Source organism: Canis lupus, chromosome 4 (assembly GCF_003254725.2).
Source record: "Canis lupus dingo isolate Sandy chromosome 4, ASM325472v2, whole genome shotgun sequence".
NCBI classification, from domain to species: domain Eukaryota; kingdom Metazoa; phylum Chordata; class Mammalia; order Carnivora; family Canidae; genus Canis; species Canis lupus.
The window spans coordinates 26,761,436-26,781,048 of NC_064246.1; the positions used below are offsets into that span (position 1 = coordinate 26,761,436).

Sequence of the window (19,613 nt, forward strand, 5' to 3'; positions counted from 1 at the left end):
AAAGATGCAAAGCTTATATAGCTTCAAGTAAGAATATGAGATTTACTATGCCAGAAGTTAATACAAGCTAAGGATTAAAAAATTAAGTACTTCTTATGGACATTGTTTTAAAAGTGCTACATGTGTTATCTAATTTAATGCTCATAACAACACTATGAGATTGGTACTACTTTAGATCTACTTATAAGCAAGGAAACTGAGACACTGGGAAGTTAAGTAACAAGCCCAAGACCACATAACTAGTAGATGATTGATCCAAGATTTGAAATTGGCCAATTTGTGCATTTAACTCTTATTTAAGGGTGTGTATGTGGTGTAGAGATACTTTCGTCTGTGGGAGATCCAGAGTAGATTATTGGCAATATCGAATGTTTAGGCAATGTCCCCCAGTTAAGATCATTGTCAAGGGGGATATTTTGAAACATGTTCTCTTGTCAGAGAATCTAGAGATAAAGGGAGCCAAGGTGTGAGCCAGGCAAGGGATGCTATAATTTGATTCAAGGCACATGGAATTAACTAGAAAAAAAAAAAAAACAGTGATTCTGGTGTACAATGGATTATGGTCTGGGTTGTACTAGAAAGAATGATGGGCAGATATTTAGGACAGCTGGGTATCATTCCTTTTTTGGCTACCTTCTAGTTTGGGGACCTTGGGCAAGCCATTTCCCCTTGGTAGTGGAGGGTTTGATTTCCACAGTAATGGAATGCACAATCATGTCGGGTTACCTCTGTGTAAACTTCCAATTCTGAAACTTTCAAAACTTTTTGCAGTGTTCCCTCTAACATTGGAAATTATCCATTCCATGCATTTAACATCTATTTTTGGTCTTATTTTGTATTTTGTACAGTGACCATTCATTCATTTAGCCCTATTTATTTAGGGTGTACTAGATGCTCATTGTGTCACTTGTTTTCTTGATTTAAATTGATCTGGAACAGAAGTATTCTACATCCTGGAATTCTCAGAATTAAAATAAAGCAACTAAAAAAATAAAATAAAGCAGCTAACATAATAGGTCACAATTAGTGTTTTTCATATCGATGATAATGGTGCAGTAGTGTGTTGAATACCACCTAGAATTGAAGGTAGCAAGTAGGAAAAAAAAAATTCCATGAAATCATCCATAAGAACTTTTTTTAAAAAAGAGAATCTACTTTTTCCCCCTTTTCCTTAAAATATTGGGGAAACTTTGAATATGAGGGAGATGATCCCTGCCTTCAAGAAGCTTATTGACAAAGGCACAGGTAACCATCAAAGACTTGAGGCCCAGTGCTAGGAAGCCTTAACGGCTACTATGTCCAACTCACCACATACACATGGGATCCCCATTACAACATCTCCACCAAGTGGTTGTCTAATGTCTTCTTGAACACTTCAGGGCCTGGGAACTCACTACAGCTCATCCTATCCAGGATAGAATGATTTGCTCTCAAGTTTTGTGTAGGAGCAAATGTATTGTTGGAGAGCAAAGGTCTCTAGGCTATAGAAGAGCCATGTCGATCATTTTAGATGTTAATTTGGTACATGGAAATATTTGGCAAATATCTTAAATAGTCTTTGCAAGAGTGAAGTTATAGAAGTACAAAAGTGAAGGGAATGTTGTAGTAACACCAAATGGTCTAGCTTGACTGTTAAGCAACAATAGGTTGGGAATAGGGAGCAGTGAAAATCTTAGATAGACTGGGGCCGTAATTGGAGGGACCTTGAATGGTCCTTTGCATTGGGTTAGATAATGGGATAGACTATGTCTATAGTCCTATATCCAATGGGTGGCTGGTTGACTGAATCACTGTTAGCAGTCATATCGCATGTGTTCCTCAAATCCATATCCTTTATACACACCTGGAGAATGACCCACACTCATGGATTTTCTTTAGCTCAGAGTTTGGGTTAGAGCAGGAATTATGAAAGGCCCTCTGCTGGCCTCATTTCCATGTAGATCTGTTTTATATGCATAAAACCCTAAGAGGAAGCTGTGTCAATCTGCTCCACCTGACAGAGCTTTAAATCCTGCTGCTACCTTTACTATGGGACATGTGCTCAGTAGCTTACATCCTCAAAGAGAGAAAGCATCCTGATTTTTTGGGTGGAAGTTGGGGGACAGTGATAAACAGGTCTTTGCTTGTTATTGTCTTTTCCCATGATAAAGAACCCATCACCAGCCTAGGAATTTAATGCAATGGTTTTTCCAAGAGCCATCCACCCCATTGCAGCCCTATCTGAAAATGTAAATACACTTCCTGGGGACAGATTTGCATTTTTTGGTGAAAGAAATTCATATATATGGCAAAGATGCCTCTATAATTATAGAAAGTTTATTTCTGTCCCCAGATGTCAGCAATCAAATTCCACATAAATATATTTTGTGTAAATCTGTCGGCAGCTGGTCTCCATTCAGGTTTCTGGAGATATTAGCCTGTCTTTGAGTTTATGACAAAGTTAAAAATTATTCATTAAACTGACCTGCAGTATATTCAGTAACTGGAAAATTGCCTTGCAGTTCTATTTGGTTTGTAGATGTGATCACAAGTAAATTTTTAACTTAATTAATTGGCCGTTTCTGTTGACAAGAAATTTATGTGGTAATAATTTGCTCGAAATAGATGCCGACTGTAGGAAATGAGATATCCATCATAGGCTTGTGTTCCACCAGCTGCACAGTGGCTATTATGAAAGTATTTCAGCCTGCGCCGACCCCAGTGTTTGTGCAGTCAAGATTATATATACCCACGATCCATAGCCTGCCAGAGAGGCGCTGGTGGAGGTCTATGATAACAAAGACTTTGTGATTTATGGCTTGCTGTGAAAGCAGAGCTTGATGAGATTAAACAATTTCATAGCACAAGTGTTTCTCAAGACCTGATTTGTAGTTGCAAGCTGATGGTAAATCACATTTATATATCTGCAAGCGTGCTCAGCAGAGGACTGCAATTACAGTTTAAGACAGCTACTTTTTATTTAATTTTTATCCTGGTTTTGTCTCTTTTATATCCCCTTCGTCTGCAAACCATTCACCTTCACAAGTCCTTTCCTGGTTAGAAGGCCAAAGATTGGAGTCCATGATGCTCTCCTTGTCTCTGTGCCAGCTTGGGAGAGAGGCCCGGGAGGATTGCGGAACAGCACAGACTGGTTCAAACTGGCTTTGACTGGTGCATGCTCTTTGTTCAATTCTTTGTCCAAAGAGAAGTCTCCCTCCTGTTTTCTGTTGGTGTGCAGCTGATACTTGAACTTCTTCATATATAGATGGAGCAAGAGGGGCCTTCCTTGTGCTGAGATACGGGGCAACTATGACTCTATAATGCTAAAAGGGGGGTGAGCATTAAACTGGTTTAGGAAGCTTGGCTTCATGGTTACAGAATACCGCAGGGGCCTACAGCTGGCTCCCCTTTAATGTGAAATGTGGAATTGTGTTTCCCCTGCAGATCAGGGAAGAATAAACTCTGTCATTAATTTATTTAACCATTTTATTGATTATCTACTGTGGATGCATCTCAGAGCTAAGCATGAGGATCGCAGTCCCTGCTTTTACATTTCTGCCCTCAAACAGTTTGTGATCTACATATGATGCTTACCGATAAAATAACAAACCAGAAATGGCAAGGCATAATGTGAGTCTTAAATGGGTGGTAGATACACTGCTGGAGGTCAGAGGGAAGTGGGGGGAGAGTACTCCCAGCTGGAAAGCAGATAAGGTATATAAAACAAAAGCTGGCAAGACAAGTAGGGAAAGAGCTTTCTGAGAATTCCACTTATCTGCACTGATATAGTCCTCCAAAATATCCAGCCACAGGTTCAAGTCCAGGCCGGGTGGCCTGTGATTTAATAAGTAATAACAACACAGTAATAACTTTCATGGAATGCTCCGTGCATGCCACAGCAAGTGCTTCATAGGTAACATCCTCTCATCATCATCACAAACCTGCGAAGTGAGTACTATTGGGCTCCCTCTTTTGGGAATAGGGAAAGTGAGGGTGAGGTTCATTTGACCATATGTATCGAGGTGTTGAGTTGAACTGTTCTGAAAACTTAAGTGTTTTTCACCCTGGACCCTATGTTCGTAACCACTGGTTTTCACTGCTTTATGGTAGGGAATATGAATAATATTATTTCTTAAATTTATTTATTTGAGAGAGTGAGCATGAGCAGGGGGAGGCCCAGAGGGGGAGGGAGAAGCAAGTTTCCTGCTGAGCAGGGAGCCCGACACGGGGCTCCATCTCAGGACTCCAGGATCATGACCTGAGCCGAAGGCAGACACTTAACTGACTGAGCCACTCAGGTGTCCCAGGAATATGAATATTATTAAGGAGAAAATACCACTGTTATGCTCGCCGGTCATATTCCCAAGAGCTCAGGTTATTTCTATTTCCTTCCAGGTGCCTACAGTTTAAGGTATTATAGTTGATCTCCGTGGTTGGCTGCAAAATGATCATCCAGGTGTGACCATGTCCTTGTCCCCAGAACCTGTGAATGTTACCTTACACAGCAAAAGGGACTTTGCAGATGTGATTCATTTATGGATCTTGTCAGAAGGGGATTACCCTGGATTGTAGGTGTGGGTCTGATGTAACCACAGTGGTCCTTATGAGATGGATGTCAGAGTCAGAGGTGGAAGTGGTGTGATGAGGAAGCAGAGATTGGAGTGAAGCTTTTTGAAGATGGAGGACGGGGACACAGGACAAGGAGACAGCTCGTAGACAAGGCAGCCATGAGAAGCTAAAACAGGCAAAGAACTGGATTGTCTCCTTAAAGTCTCTAGAAGGAACCCACCTTGCTGACAGTTTTACCCGGTAGTAGAACTCAGGTCAGCCTTCTGACCTCCGTAAGTATGAGACAATAAACTCGTGTTGTTAAAGCTACTAAGTGTGGGCTAATTTGTCACAGCAGCCACAGGAGATGAATACAGTCTTGGACAGATTCCAACCAGCTCTATAGAGAATTTAACCCTGACTTTAAGGAGATGTTGAGTTTTCTTTGTTTGTTTGGGGCGTGTCCTTCTTGGTTTCAGTATTCTTCTTCTCTTCTTTGTGTACTACAAGGGCAGTGACCATTTGTTTTATTTACCCGTGAATCCTCAGTGTCTAGCACAGTACCTGGCATGTGGTAGGTACTACAAATACGTATTCAGTGGGTAAAGGAGATGACTTCATGCTATCTCCAGCATACAGGTGTTCAGTCTGTTCAGAATCCAGTTTCTTCCACAGTCCAACCTGCTGATGTCATAGTGATGATGCTCTTTATGCAGTCACAAGGGAAGAATTATTGTGTCTATACTCCGACTGTATCTCTGTGTTAAAGGGAGCAATAGGGACAATCTTGGCTTAAGAATCTTGGGCAGCCTGGGTGGCTCAGCGGTTTAGCACTGTCTTCCACCCAGGGTGTGATCCTGGAGTCCTGGGATTGAGTCCCATGTCTTGCTCCCTGCATGGAACCTGCTTCTCCCTCTGTCTCTCTCTCTGTGTCTCTCATGAATAAATAAAATCTTAAAAAAATTTTTTTTAAAAAGAATCTCAAAAAGTCATTGTGAATCATTAGTTATGCCAAATATATTGAAAACAATAGGTGAACCTTTATCCTGATAGCACAAAGATAGGAAAGTTTAACGAAGAGCATAGAGTCTCTGGGATCTTCTTGCGCTTCCATCCCTGTGTTGGCTTTTGTCTTTTATTTGATAGTTAGGTAGTATTTTCTGCCTGTTTATAATTCCAGGTTTTATGCCTCTGAGAGTCTCTTAGCTGGAGACTTATAGTCATGGTCCTGTCCACTGAGTACAGATGTTAAACTCACCCATGAAGCTCTTTATGAGGGGGTGAGCCAGGCCAGTATCTTTGGCCTGGATTCCAGGGACATGGTTTGAAAATCTCAGGAAGGCTGAGAGCTTCGTTTCTCCCTCTAGGGTACTAGTGTATTAGCCTCCCAATAAAAGTTAATTGAATTTAATTTTATGTTTTAAGTGTGATACATTTTAAAGTTCTCCCCAGTGCTAGAGTCCCTCTTGAAAAGGCAGTAAATTCATATTATTAAACTACCAAATGTAATTCAGCTCAAATAAGCATATTCGGCAATCTTTATTCTGGATATGTGGGACTGACCTTGCATTGAGACTAAATCATTTCATCCCAGACAAAGTCTGTTGGAGTTAATTGTGGAAGCAATGTGGATGTGCAGTAGGTCACCCTAAGCTTTTTATTCTCTTGCTGGCCCTCATTCAAAGAGTTGCCATAGCATACATTTCCTGATACTAGTTCTTCCATCATTTTATAAACATCAATATTTGATACAGTAAGGAAGGTGAAAAAGACGACGAAGACTTCCCTACTGGTGATTTTTTATCAGACACACATCATATCATTTTAAGATCCCTAATTTGTCAATCTGAGCAGTAAAGGGCTGTGTGGGGCAGGAGAAGGCACAGTGGGCTGGAATTTGGATGATTGGATTCTAACTCTCCCCTGATCATTAACCAGCCCAGTGATTTGGGGAATTTCTTGTCTTTGGGCCTCAGTTTTTCCACATTCTTTCCCACATTTTTTAAAGTTTTTTTTTTTTTCAATTTATTCATTTGAGAGAGAGTGAACGAGAGAGAGAGCACAAGCAAGGGGTGGGGAAGGGAGGGAGAAGCAGACTCCCCACTGAACAAGGAGCCCAAAATGGGGCTCAATCCCAGGACCCAGAGATCATGACCTGAGCCAAAGGCAGACACTTAACCATCTGAGCCACCCAGGCGTCCCTCCCACAGTTTTTAAATGAGAGCATTGGCAGTAGTTTTCAAACCTCATTGTAATAGACACTAGTGTATTAAGTTTCGTGGCAGCTCTGCTAAGAGACCATAGTAAGGGTGGAATGAGCACAGTGAAGGGTGAGACCAACCAAAGAGCTTCTAGCCTTCAGCCACCCAGTCTTACTCCAAAGTAGCTGCTTCAGCAGTAGGAACCCCCAGCACACAGGTGGATTTAGACTTCATTCCTGTGATTTTAGTTTTGTCTCTCTGATCTCTGTCCAAACTCATCCCTTTTTTCAAGGGTTAGACCAAATTCCATCTTCATAGGAACTCTTGCTCAGCCACTAGATTCTCTGGATTCCACAAAGACTCAGTTCTGAATTCTTTGAGAACCTAGTTAGATGTTCTCCTTATGTAATCCGGTGTACTGTGCCAGGCATTATAGATTCAGTTATCTTAATCTAAGATGTTCAGCAATTTAAGGACAGAGATCCTGCAATTCTTTGGTATCTTCTGAAATGAGGAGCATTTAACAATAACAGTGAAAATATTTATTAAAATAAAATTGTGCCAGCCTGCTCCTGTTAGGAAAGGTAATGCATTCTTAGTAAGCAGAAAATAAAATGTGTTTTGTTTGGTCTGCTTTTTAGCATTGTGTTCGTAAACATTCTCTGGTGACACCATTGTTAATTCATTTCCAAGGAAGGAAAAAGTCCTTGCTAACACTAAAATTCTGCCCTCTGAGCTCTATAATAAGATCAGCAAATAAACAAATCTCCTCTGGAGGAACCCTAGCCACAACTAGGCCTGCCAGTTCTATATGGACTTTAATTCCATTTGAATTTCCTTGTTGTGGTGGAATTAATGGTTTAGGATTAGTTTTGTATTAGAAAAAGGAAAAACACCAGAAAATATGCTCTGAATCAAGACAGGTTCAAAGAGTTCAACCTCTTGGTGTAATTTCTGGTCCATTCATTTGAGTAGAACTCTTTAGAAATTTTTAAAATTCTATGACCAGATTTGCCACCCTCCCCCAATCAACTCATGTTACTACAACATAAGAAGATACTCTGGCTCTTACCAGGGAAACTCAGTTTTGAATAAAGGTATACTCCCTTGTGTAATAGAAAGACATTCTTGAAAAAAAAATCACTCGAGATGTATAGCGCCATAGTCAATCAGGAAACATGATGATGGGCCATCCTCCATGAAAATCAAATGAAGCCATGTTTTCTGCCCATTAGGCTCTCTTATAATCATAGATTTTTCTCCAACAAGGAGGCACTTATTGACTCAAACATAAAAGATATTTAATAAGATGGACATCCAGCAAGGGTGTGTTCAATTATTGAGAATGAATTATTTACTAATGGTTTGTCCAAGCTAAAGGAACAAGGTATAATGGTGGAAAGACTTACATAACCTCAAGATCATCATGGGATCCTTTCCCACAATGGGGGGAACTCAGTCTCTGTAGAGCAGAAGTGGATGTTTCTGCAGCCCTTCTCAGTAAAGGGGTAATTTGGAGAAAATAAACAAAAGCTGGACATGGACTTTACTAAATTATTTTCCATTCCCAAGCCTTAATATATGCAGACAGAAGACTAGTCAGTCTTTTTGTGATGGCCTTAGCCATACCTGCCAAATCATCAGAGTGGCAGAAGTGGCCTTGGAGAATGTGAGATCACTTTCTTTTATTACTATTTGCAAAGTATTTCTTTTCCTCTTTTTTCAACACCTCCTCTTTAATGTTTGTAATAATGAAAACATGTAAAGGGCTCTGTGGAAATGGAGCATTTGCCTTACTCTTCATGGTGTTATAAGGAGGTAGGTTTCAACTTCTTCCCTAATAGACTGCAGTGTCTTATCTCCTTATTACAGAAGGTATTTGGGTAGATTCAGTCCAGTTTTCAGAAAATGTTGGACCTGATGTCTTCTAATTCCTTTAATCCACCAAATATCTGGTGGTTATTTTTCAAAAGTGTGCCATGACCGAGGACATGGAATAGGTGAATAATTGTCCTAATGAATGGACCTTTTCTTTTTTTTGAAGATTTTATTTATTTATTCATGAGAGACACAGAAAAAGAGAGAGGCAGAGACACAGGCAGAGGGAGAAGCAGGCTCCAAGCAGGGAGCCTGACACGGGACTCGATCCCGGGACTCCAGGATCATGCCCTGGGCCTGGGCTGAAGGCAGGCGCCAAACCACTGAGTCACCCAGACTGCGCATGAATGGACCTTTAATTGCATTCATTAACATAGTCCTTTTGGAGAATCTGATGGGTTCACATTATTGATCTCATGTTTTGGGTTTTGAATACTCTTTGAGAACAATTATTCTAAAGAACAGGATAATCTAGAAAGGAATGGGGGAAATTTCACTGATTCATTCTGAGAGAAGAATTTTGAAGAATTTTGAATTTACACCGGGTTTTCTGATGCCTTGTCATTTTCACTTTTCTCAGCTTAATAAGATTTAAAAAATTCTTAGGACAATATTAAACTGTATCCATTGTTAATAATATGCCTAGGTCCATATCCACATACATCTACCCCACCTACTTGGCAGAAGGAGTTACCAATGAACATAGCAGAAGCACATATATAACTATAGGGTGTCCTGAATTACTTCTAAGCTTGATGATTACCTGTTACAATCTTGTTAATGGGTCTAATCCTTCATGTGAGTCAGCTAGTATAGATTTCCAAAATACTTAAATCCTAAGAGGAATTCATTCCCTTGGTTAAGACTTGATTGAAAGGCATGGGTTTGCAAGCAAGACTAAAATATTTATATTATTGATTTTATGACGATTTCATAAGTAATTGTAAAATTTTTATTTCCTTGCCTTCTGCATGAAATGATCATATAGTGGTTGGTGGATTTTCCTTCTTTATAGCAAGCTGCCACACCCTAAAAAGGGGGAGCTATATCTTCAAGGAGGAGACATGCTTTGCACATTTAGTATGTAGAGCAAATACAGAGATGAGTTGACTTTGAGAGGTAGCTGTGGGTATGTGCAACATGGTCATAGTCATGAGCTACTTTTCTAGTTTTAGATATAAGGTAATATTGAACTTTAATTGTAACCTTTCATTTAGCTCAAAGAAGAGCAGGTGCCATGACAGTTTAGGTGATGGTTTCAGAATTATGGATTTTGGGGTTACTTTCTTTTATATTCTACCCTGATCCTCTAAATATGAAACAAGGATTTATTTTTTTGCTCAAAATGCATCAAATGAGTGTTCTTGTAAAATGAACCAAAAGTCTGTCTCTGCCTCAGGAAGGATGTGGCCTTCACAGATTCTACTTGGTTATCTGCTTTTTCTACCTTCCTACCTCCCTGTCTTTTGCTTTTCGGTCTCAAAGTAAATAACACATGCACTTTATCTTTAACTTCAGGTAATCAGAGTCACAGTCATCTGGGATATTGTGATGAACAATGTACATTTTATACACATGGTGTCATAATAATTTAAAATGTCATCTTAATCTATTTATGATCTTCTAATGACTGAAATGTTTTACAATTGTGGGGGATATTTTATAACTGAAGTTTTAATGGCTGAATCACTAACACCTGGCTGTCTGGAATGCTTTTTCTTTCTCCCAGTTAGGCATTTAAATGCATTTCTGGAAGGCCCAAGGGGTGGGATGTGACATATAAGCTCTTAAAAGGAGGAAAATTAGTTCTTGATACCTTAATGATCAGTCAGGTGAACGTTTGCATACTTAGCATTAATGCTCTTAAGTGGAATAGCTTGATTAAGACCCTTGGTAGGTATTTTTTTTTATTTAAACATCCTTCTATATGAGATTACAGAGAGAAATGCTGCTATTGTGCCCATCCCTTAAAAAAAAAAATCTTAGTTTCCCACAAGGAAGAGTCTCATTTTATTTCTCTATTTCTATTTATTTTACCACCTTTCTACTTCTCTATCTTTGGTTTCTAAGATGTACAAGTTACCTTTTTATTAGGAGTTTATTATATACTCTTGTTTTACTGGGCCTAAGGTATATATTCAGATACATACCTGCCTGTATATAGGTTCTTGCCTGTGAATGAGCATACAATTGTGTAAAGAAGACAGAAGTACACACATGAGAATGTCAGTGAACCATACAAGCCAATGTGTAATTAAGCCCATAGCAGGCCCCCAGTAGATGTTTACTAATGACGATAGTGGCACTAAATTATCTGGCACAGGCCAGGAGAGGTCAACACAAGGTTGCCCAGCAGCCTGCATTAAACAGTCACAGAGATAAGGTTGCATTTTAGTTTCTCTTGTTTGTACAACACATATACAGCCCTCAAGTGCAGTGTCCCACTTAATTTTCATAGCAATCACTGAAGGGGCTAAGGGGGATATTTATAACCATTGTTTTGCTAAGGAGAAAAAGAGGGCTCAGAACCCTAAGATGACTTGCTTCACCAAGTTTGCAAGGCTGGAGAGGTGGGAGGGCAGAGCCTGGAACCCAGATTTTCAAGATCCTATCTGCTTTTTTCCCCCATAATGCTTCCAGTCCCAGGGGTCTTGGCAGAGTGGCTTCAGGTCAAATTGTTGCCTTATAATGGGTCATTTGCTTGAAATGTAGCTGGATGTGCAGTGTCCTTGTTCATGTTGTAGCTGGGAATGTAATGGCAAATCTGTTTGTTTTCAATGAAGATTGAGTAGACTGATGAAGTAATGATAGGCTCTACTTCCATTTTTATCAACTAATGGCATTCCTGGTGACAAGTGCCCATGATGTTACTTTATGACTCCTAATGCATGCACTTTTGTTGTTCCTTACTGTAGGTTAGATTCGGCTGATGCTTCTCACACATTCTGGCTTTGACTGACATCAGAAAGCCCTGTGTGACAATCGACTTGTGGATTCATCATTGCACAGTTAATATAGACAAGTTCCATAGTCTCTGTCCCAACACAGTATCATGCTGGCCCAGATTTTGCTAAACATGGTTAGGCTGCCTCATCAAACAAAAGTCCACTCTAAAATGTTGGAAATAAAAAATCTGCTGTGCTTGCAGATTTGCAAAAGGAAAACAGGTTGTGTTTTTATCACTGTGTATCCTTTTTTTAAAGATTTATTTATTTACTGGGGGGGGGAAGGGCAGAGGGAAAGAGAAAGAGTGAATTGTCAAGCAGACTCCCCACTGAGCACAGAGCTCCTCCTGGAGCTTGATCTCAGTACCCTGAGATCATGACCTCAGTCAAAATAAAGAGTTAGATGCTTAACTGACCGAGCCACCCAGGTGCCTCTATCACCACGTATTTTGAGGTGAATATTTTCATATGTCTCTAGCCCCGAGTCTTTTAAAAGAGCAAAACGCTCACCTGCTGTTGCTTGTGGGATTGGTAAGTTGACCAATAAAGGTAGTTTTGTTGAAACACTTACAAAAAAGGTGAAGAATTATATAAATCGGGTCTCATGTTTTGTATTGATGTCATTTCAGACTCTTACTCATAAGTTTCTCCTTTGTGGTGTCATATAGGTGATTATAAGTGATTTGGCATATAATTTAGCTTTTATAAGACTCCTTAAATTCACCACGTATGTGGTTTGGTTCAGGTTCAAGTGTGAGGGTGATGATCCAAATCAATGATCCAATGGCCATAAGTGACAGGGTCACCTATGATTTTTGCAAACATTGTTAAGTTCCCATGTTATTATATCTCTTAGATATAGGATTCCAACTGGGGTGTGGAAAATGTTGAAGTGACCATCTATCCCTCACATTTATCTCTGAGTTAGAACCTGGACCCTTTAATCTATATGCTGTCTGCTTTGTGTAACATCATAGTATTTGGCCTCATGTCGCTCATTTATAATTAAGCAGCTAACACTCATGCTCTGTTTTATTGGTCATGGCAGCCATTCTTCCGCCAGAGTGCTACGCTTGGGGGTCATTCTGGATCTTGTTCTTAATAATACCTTTTTGAACTTCTACAGTAAATACCACCTCAGTAGTAGGAGAGTGATAAGCATGGGCATTTTGGTGTTACTTTTGTGTAGAAGTTTGCTCATAAATCCCTGTAGCAATCTCTTTGGGAAAAACTCATTTTCTAATTTTAGTATTAGGTTTTTGGGCCAGTGACCAAGGTGAAAACATGAAAAACACAGAAAACTGTTTCTTTGTGTATAGGTTGCTTTCGTGTTCATCTTTCCAAGAGAGATAGGCTATTTTGGAAAGTCCTCAGTTTGTCTTTTTAAATTTCTTGATTAAGTTGAGAGAGTTCACGCTAGAAATTCTTCAGTTTGCTAATTGCTCCTGACCTTGTACATACAGCTCTCAGAGGGAGAAAAGGTAGCATTGCTCATCTAAGTATTTATCTTTAAACTAGTGAAGTCACCCCTTGGTATCTATCTTCACCCTTCCCAAAGAATTTGTGACATGCCTTATCTCCTTTCCTAAACCTTAGGCTTTATCCTTGTATCTTAGCTTCAGACTTGAATTTGTCCTTGTCCCTGTCCTGGTAAACATTTTTATCAATAATTTGTAAGGTGATAGAAAGGGGCCTTGCTTATTAACTTTTAAAATACATTAGGGAGGTCAAGACATACCAGGAGCTTTAGATCATAGTTCGAAGTGTTCTCAACAAGCTAAGACACTGCCTTACACCTACCAGAAAAATTTAATAGAATTGTAAATTTGAAGTTTAGCTTTATATTTAAAAAATCAATTATAGAAGTATGTGCTTGAGTGGTCTTGGCTGGCAGTGTTTCACATCAAAAGCCTTGGAATATTTTATATGTGATGTGATTTGATGTGCATCACCATTGGAGATAGCTTAGAAAAGTATTACCAAATTGGGTATAATGTCTTCTTGAGATTTGCACAGTGCACACATCATCCAGAGGACTACGTTTGGTGCAGGGTTTCATGTTTTAAGAAAAACAGGAAAACTAATGGAGAGGGACCAGGCTGTTGAGTGTTATGTAAATACTTGGCCTAGAATAGACAAGATGAAGGTGACGGCATCTTCTTTCCAACAGTTGAAGCAGCATCATAAGTTTTCTCTGAGGACAGATGTAGGGCCTGTGGGATAATGGTACAGGGAGGGACATTGTCCCATTTCCATTGTCACAATGGAAAAAGGACATTTTATTAAGAGATCTTATGATACAGAACAATGTACTGCTTTGCTCAGAAGTGAATGCCGACTGCACTGGAAGAGCTGGAGGACCATTTTAGCAAGGTGGGGTCAAAGAGACCTCTGCGACCTTGTGGGAAACTGGACAGGTCAACCTTTCAGGGGGCAAGGAGGCTTCTGACTCAAGTTCCTCATTGTGCTGAGGGTGACAAGTTTTGCCCATGTATTTCCAATCATCTCCTTGTTTGTATTCAAGTTGTCACACAGACTTCCTTTTTTGAGAAATCCCATGGTCACTAACTTGAGCACCAAGCAAAGTTCAGTTTGGGTTTCTAAGAGTTGAGCTTTCTCCCACTTCTCTGTCCCTGGGCATGACCTCTGCTCTCCTTTCACAGCAGTGGGATAGCTTTGCACTGGTCAGCTCCAGTTCTTCCATTGCCCCCCTAAAGCTGTTATAATCAAGATGCTGAAAGGACTAGGGTTGCCCTTGTTCCCTCTCACCCTGCTTCCTTTGCTTCAGCTGTCTATGCCCCACCTCCCTGTTATTCTCAGTCCCCACCTTCAGATGCTCTCTTCACCCTTAATCTTCCTGCACTTGACTTTCAAAGCAAAGTACAGTCCTATCTCCTTCCTAACCTCCTCTCTGAAGCTTCACTCATCACTTTTCTTTAGGACTCTATGCATCTTCTGAATTGTACTATAGAGTGTTTGCTTAACTGTTCTAAGTTTTTCATGGCTCTTAATTTTATCTCCCTATCTCCACAGTATTCAACTTGGGATTAGGGACTTTGCCTTACTTGGTACTCAATGAATACTTGTTAGTGACTTACTGATTGGATTTCGTCTGTGACCACAAAATAGAAACAACTGGCTAAAAAAGATTGTACTTGACTCTCACCTCGTTAACCCAAGGTTGAAACCAGTTTATTTAAGTGCCAAAAGTGTAAGGCATCACAGAAATTCATATGAGCATGTTGAACAAGCTAGCTTACTTATTATTAAGACATCCTTCTAAACCCTACCACCCCCTTGTCATCTCTGCATGAGGCTTAGCTGGCACACTGGTGGAAGTCCCTAGAAGACTGTGCAGCAAAATCAGTAGTCAGTTCTGGTTCTACTCTTGCAGATTTCTTCAGAAGGTCAAGGGATGCCTTTCTGAGTCTCTGGTTTTCCTTTGCTGCAAAGTGTTTTGTCAAATTGGTCTCCAGTTTAGAGATATTCAAGGGGTTAACTTTGACTCCTTCACTAAACCCAACTGTTTAATGTTTTTAATGGCGTAATGTGTTAATAGCCATACAGCTGTTGTTTCTCAGCCTCTTCCCTTATTGAGTTAGGCACCATTTAGTAGGCTGAGTTCAAATTGTAAACAAATTATTTTTGCATATGGATCAATGGAAATTTAATAAAGTTTATTAAAACTGTATATTGGACCAAGGAGTGCTGTTTTCTCTCATGGATATAAACCAACCTTATTAGGCTGACCTGTATTAACTGAATCACAGGGAAGAAAATATTTCTGGTCATTTAAAGATTATTTTGGTTCAACAGATGGTGGCTAGCATCAGAGTGCAGGTTTTCTTATTAATTCATTTACATATGCATACATGAATGATAGCTAGACACCATTTACCCAATATGCTTATTTCCAGTGCCTACTATAGTCACTGGCACATAGTAGGAACTCCAGGAGAGTTGTCAGAGGAGGGGTGGCAGTCTCAGGTGCAAAGGAATGGAGTGATGTGCTGAGAGCCCAGCAGCTGGTGAGGGGCAACCTACTGATGAGCCCAGGGCTCTCCGCTTTCAGCCCAGAGCTCTTATCACTCCAGTGAACTGCCCTCCATTGATTCATAGCCTGTGAAATGTCTTCAGTGTTCCACAGATACCTCCTGCCTGTTCTCATGGCAATCTCAGTTTATGTTGCAATAAATGTTATCTTAATCTCAACCGATTGACGAGTTCTTAAAATAACAGCATTACTGAGGTTCCCGCTCAGATTGTAAATCACAAATATTCTGTTCTTTGGAAACCATTTGGGGTGGTTAGCCCGTATTTCAGACATAGCTCTGGCGGCCCGGTTGCATTTGGAGGAATCTGAAGGGCCTCTTAAAAGAAGGAGTTAAATGTTGGTTCTTAGCTAACTCAGAGCGGGATGCAGGAAATTTGTGGCAGGAGTCCTAGGCTCCAGGACATGAATACTCATCTGTAGATTTGCAGTTGAAGCAGCAGAGAACAAAGAGGAGCCTGCTCTTTTGGCCTCGAGTGACAGCAGTTGAGAGGAGACCCTTGTGGAAGGTAGAACAGGCATGGAAATGATGGTTCCACCTTCTTGTGTCAGATTCACTGGCAAGTAGGAAGCGGTTCTGTCTGGCTCTGACTAGAATCTTTCTTTCTGTCTGGGGCCTGTTGTTTCTGTCATTCTTCCTGGAAAGGAGAATCCTAACTATGGGCAGCTGGTTAGGACTGGAGCCTTGGTGACTCCTGAAAGTTATAACAAATGGAAGTCATTATCACCATTGCCCCCCTTTACCTTTGTGCTACTTGAGGCAGAAAATGATTTTTCCCCCCGGTTTGTTTTGGAGTCTTTCATCCAGAGAGAAAGGGATTAGCCTATGGCTACAATAGTGCTTTCAGGGCCTTTTGGCGTGCTGCAAATGTTTACTTATCCAGGTACAAATAGGTAAAAGCACATAGTTAAAGATCCCAGCTGCAAGGTCATTTACCTTTTTAAAATTCAGCCGCATGTGCCGACTGAAGTCGAGGGCTTGCTGGTATGAGCCATTAACTGCCTGTTGTACGTAACCTCTTCTTGTCTTACACACAGCTGCGTGCGAGTCGCTGGTGCCTGCAGCCAGCCCACCATGCATGCCTTGCGAGCAACAAAAGCAGTTTAACTTGTGATCGCTGATCATATGATCCACTTACAGGGTGCAGGCTCAGTCAAGTAGAACTGGTAAATCATTAAAAATGCGCCTCGGCACTCTGCCTGCTGAGTAAAACATCATGCTAACATCTCTTCCCCCACCCCCAACCAGTTAGCAGCATCGGGAAGGAGCTGGTACCAGCTGTGTGCTGGAGAAATCTCCTGTCGCTTTAGCCTAACATGGTGGGAGATTGTCAACTATTCCAAGCAGCACGGGAGAGGAAGACAGAAATAATCTGAAATGGCAGCCATCCTCTCCCCTTGTCCTTTGCTTATTAACTCAACCTGTGTTAAGTGTTTTCTGTGTGTCAGGCCCAGTACTGGTGCCTAAATTACAGAAATGAGAAAATAAATGGAGTCTGACTCAGAGACTCTCACAGTCTGCCAAGAACTCAATTCACCACCACCAAGTATTTTAACACAGGCATCAACCAAGTGCCATGCAACCCTTGGAGGCCCAAGGAAGCCAAAGAGGAGATGATGCTTAAATTGGATCTTGAAGGATGAAACAAATGTCATCAAGGACACATCTGGGAGAGGAAGCAACTTGAGCTGTGCCTGAAAGCCTTACTTTCTAGGATTCTTTCCTTTTTTACTCATTTTCTCACAGGCTTTAACAAATTGTTCTATGATGGAGGGTCCAACGAGTCATCTCTTCTTATTGCCATTTCATTGCTATCTAGTTGCTTTTGGCATCAGCTTATCCAACTACACCATAAACCCTCTGGGAAGGGACCCTATGTCCATAGTATACTTGGTTTTTCTATCGCTGCAAAAATGTGGAGGGTGCACAACTGATTGCAGCCTTCCTTTTGTTTTCTAATCAATGAGTTAAGAGCCAAATCCAAATTGCCATAGAGTTAGGCAGTAGGACTTAGAATGTTCCAGATAGATGTTCTTCCTATATATACAGCAGAACATCTGCTGTTGAAGGAGAGGGGAGGGAAGAGCCTTTTATGAGCATGTGTACCATATGTGTCACATACATTATGTGTGTCCATATGTTCTGAGGTATTTGGGTCTCTCAGGAGTCTTGCAGTTTACATGGCTGATACAACCTTAAAAAATCACTTGGACCTCAAGAGGCCCTAGAGAATAGATTTAATAATGTATTCATTCCTGTACTATATACCATGTTAGTTCATCTAGGTACTCCCATCTATCACATCTTATAAGTAATCAAGTAATCGTAGCCCTTAAATGCCTTCTGTTTGTCTCTCAAAGAGTTTTATCTAGAAGCCCCTTGTACTACAGCTAAACATTGGGAAGAAGATATATGTGGGATCTGAACTCCTTTTTCTTGCTTGGTGTGCTTGTACAACGGTCAGTTATAACATCTTTGAACTATCCCTTCCTCTGGTGGGAACCATCCCTGTAGACAGTCACTTCCTGAGAATAGCTTCCCAATTCCTCTCATCAGGACTGTTGTCTGGAGGCCAAGATGAGATGGAGAGTTGGAATAATTCCTCTAATCTTTCTGCAACCTGGTATTCCTTATTCTAAAGCACTAGTAAGAGCTACCCTTTGGCTGGTTGTGGGGATGAACAAGCTCATTCTATAGAAAGACATCTAGCTCCATAGTACAAAGAAATAGAGCCCTGGGACTCAAGCTTTGTAGGATTAGGAGTCAGATAAAATGGGTCAATTTACTCAGCTTTCTGCTTTACATCTATATAAAGGAAATTATACTCCTCATCTCTACTCACTCCCAACTCAATCCTCAAAGAAATCCATTCAAAAACCAGGAGGAGGGATCATAGCATATTAGGTATGAAACATCTATTAAAATCTCTTCCTCATACAGAGGCAGTTATTTAGTTGCAGAATTGAGAACAAATGAAACAAACAAGTGTGATCATGAGAAATTGAATGTATGACCATTTTTGATTGGTGGTATTTAAAGACTTGTATATTTTTAACATTAAAAAATGGGTTATAAGATCTGTGATCATCATATGTGGGGTACCACCTATAGAGGCAGAGCCTTGTTTTATTTTGAAATCTAGAAAAGTCATATAGCTACTTGTATAGGGTTGATGGCGTAGAATTTTAACTCACGCTGTTGTTACAAAGGAACAGGGCAAGAGCTCTTCACTGAGAAGGCATTTTAAAATCAGGATATTATATTATCATTGATCTTGGCAGGCAAGCAGGCAGGAGAGCTGTGTTCTACCATGGGCGAGTCATCAGTTCTTGGGAAAGGCACTTTGCTTCTTCCAGTCTTTGTTTTCTCATCTGTCGAGTAGTGATGTTAATACCTTTAGAAATGCTGTTTCAGGTTCTCTGCCTTTCTCCTAGAACTGACGAAATCTCTTCCATCCTTCAGCCCTTAGGTGATTTTGTTTGGAGCATTTGTGTTTTCTGCTCCTGCTAGTGCAGTTGCTGACTTACCTTTTATAAGTAAAGGTAACTCCTCTGGATATGGTGCAAGGTAAGTAAGGTCCTTGAGTCAGGCTGACTTGGGACTATGACATCAGAATGGAATTCCTTGATTAGAATCAGGCAACCGGTTTCCTCAGTGAGACCATTGCAAGTCTAATCATTGACACCACAGAATTGTTTTGGGAATTGAATAAAATGGCCCATGTCGGTGTGCCAAGTACATACTAGATGCTCAGTAAACCCTGACTGCTTTTCTCCTGTCCCTCTGTACATAGTGGCAACTTAATACCTGTTTCTGGACCAAATTAAAATTTGAAGATGAGGAGGAAATCCATGCCTCTCCATGCGCCTGCCCCCCCCCCCCAACTTCTTGATTAAGGTGTTCAAGAGAAAGATGACCTTGTGCTCAGTTATGCTTTTCCCCTTCCTGTTCACTTCCTCTCCTCCCTCCACCCTCAGAGTTATATTGATATAAAACTACAATTTCACATG

General features: G+C 40.5%; 1 protein-coding gene and 1 long non-coding RNA gene across 10 annotated transcripts in view; one reads left to right on the forward strand and one right to left on the reverse strand.

Moving 5' to 3' along the window:
• The window catches only part of LRMDA (leucine rich melanocyte differentiation associated), a 1,023,935-nt gene that overhangs the window by 773,110 nt on the left and 231,212 nt on the right, over positions 1–19,613 (forward strand). The window lies entirely within an intron of this gene.
• On the reverse strand, positions 13,416–19,205 carry LOC112651746 (uncharacterized). Its single transcript, XR_003130995.3, has 3 exons — positions 19,131–19,205; positions 16,540–16,685; positions 13,416–13,764 (listed from the first exon to the last, which is right to left on the reverse strand). It is a non-coding gene; the product is annotated as an uncharacterized LOC112651746 (long non-coding RNA).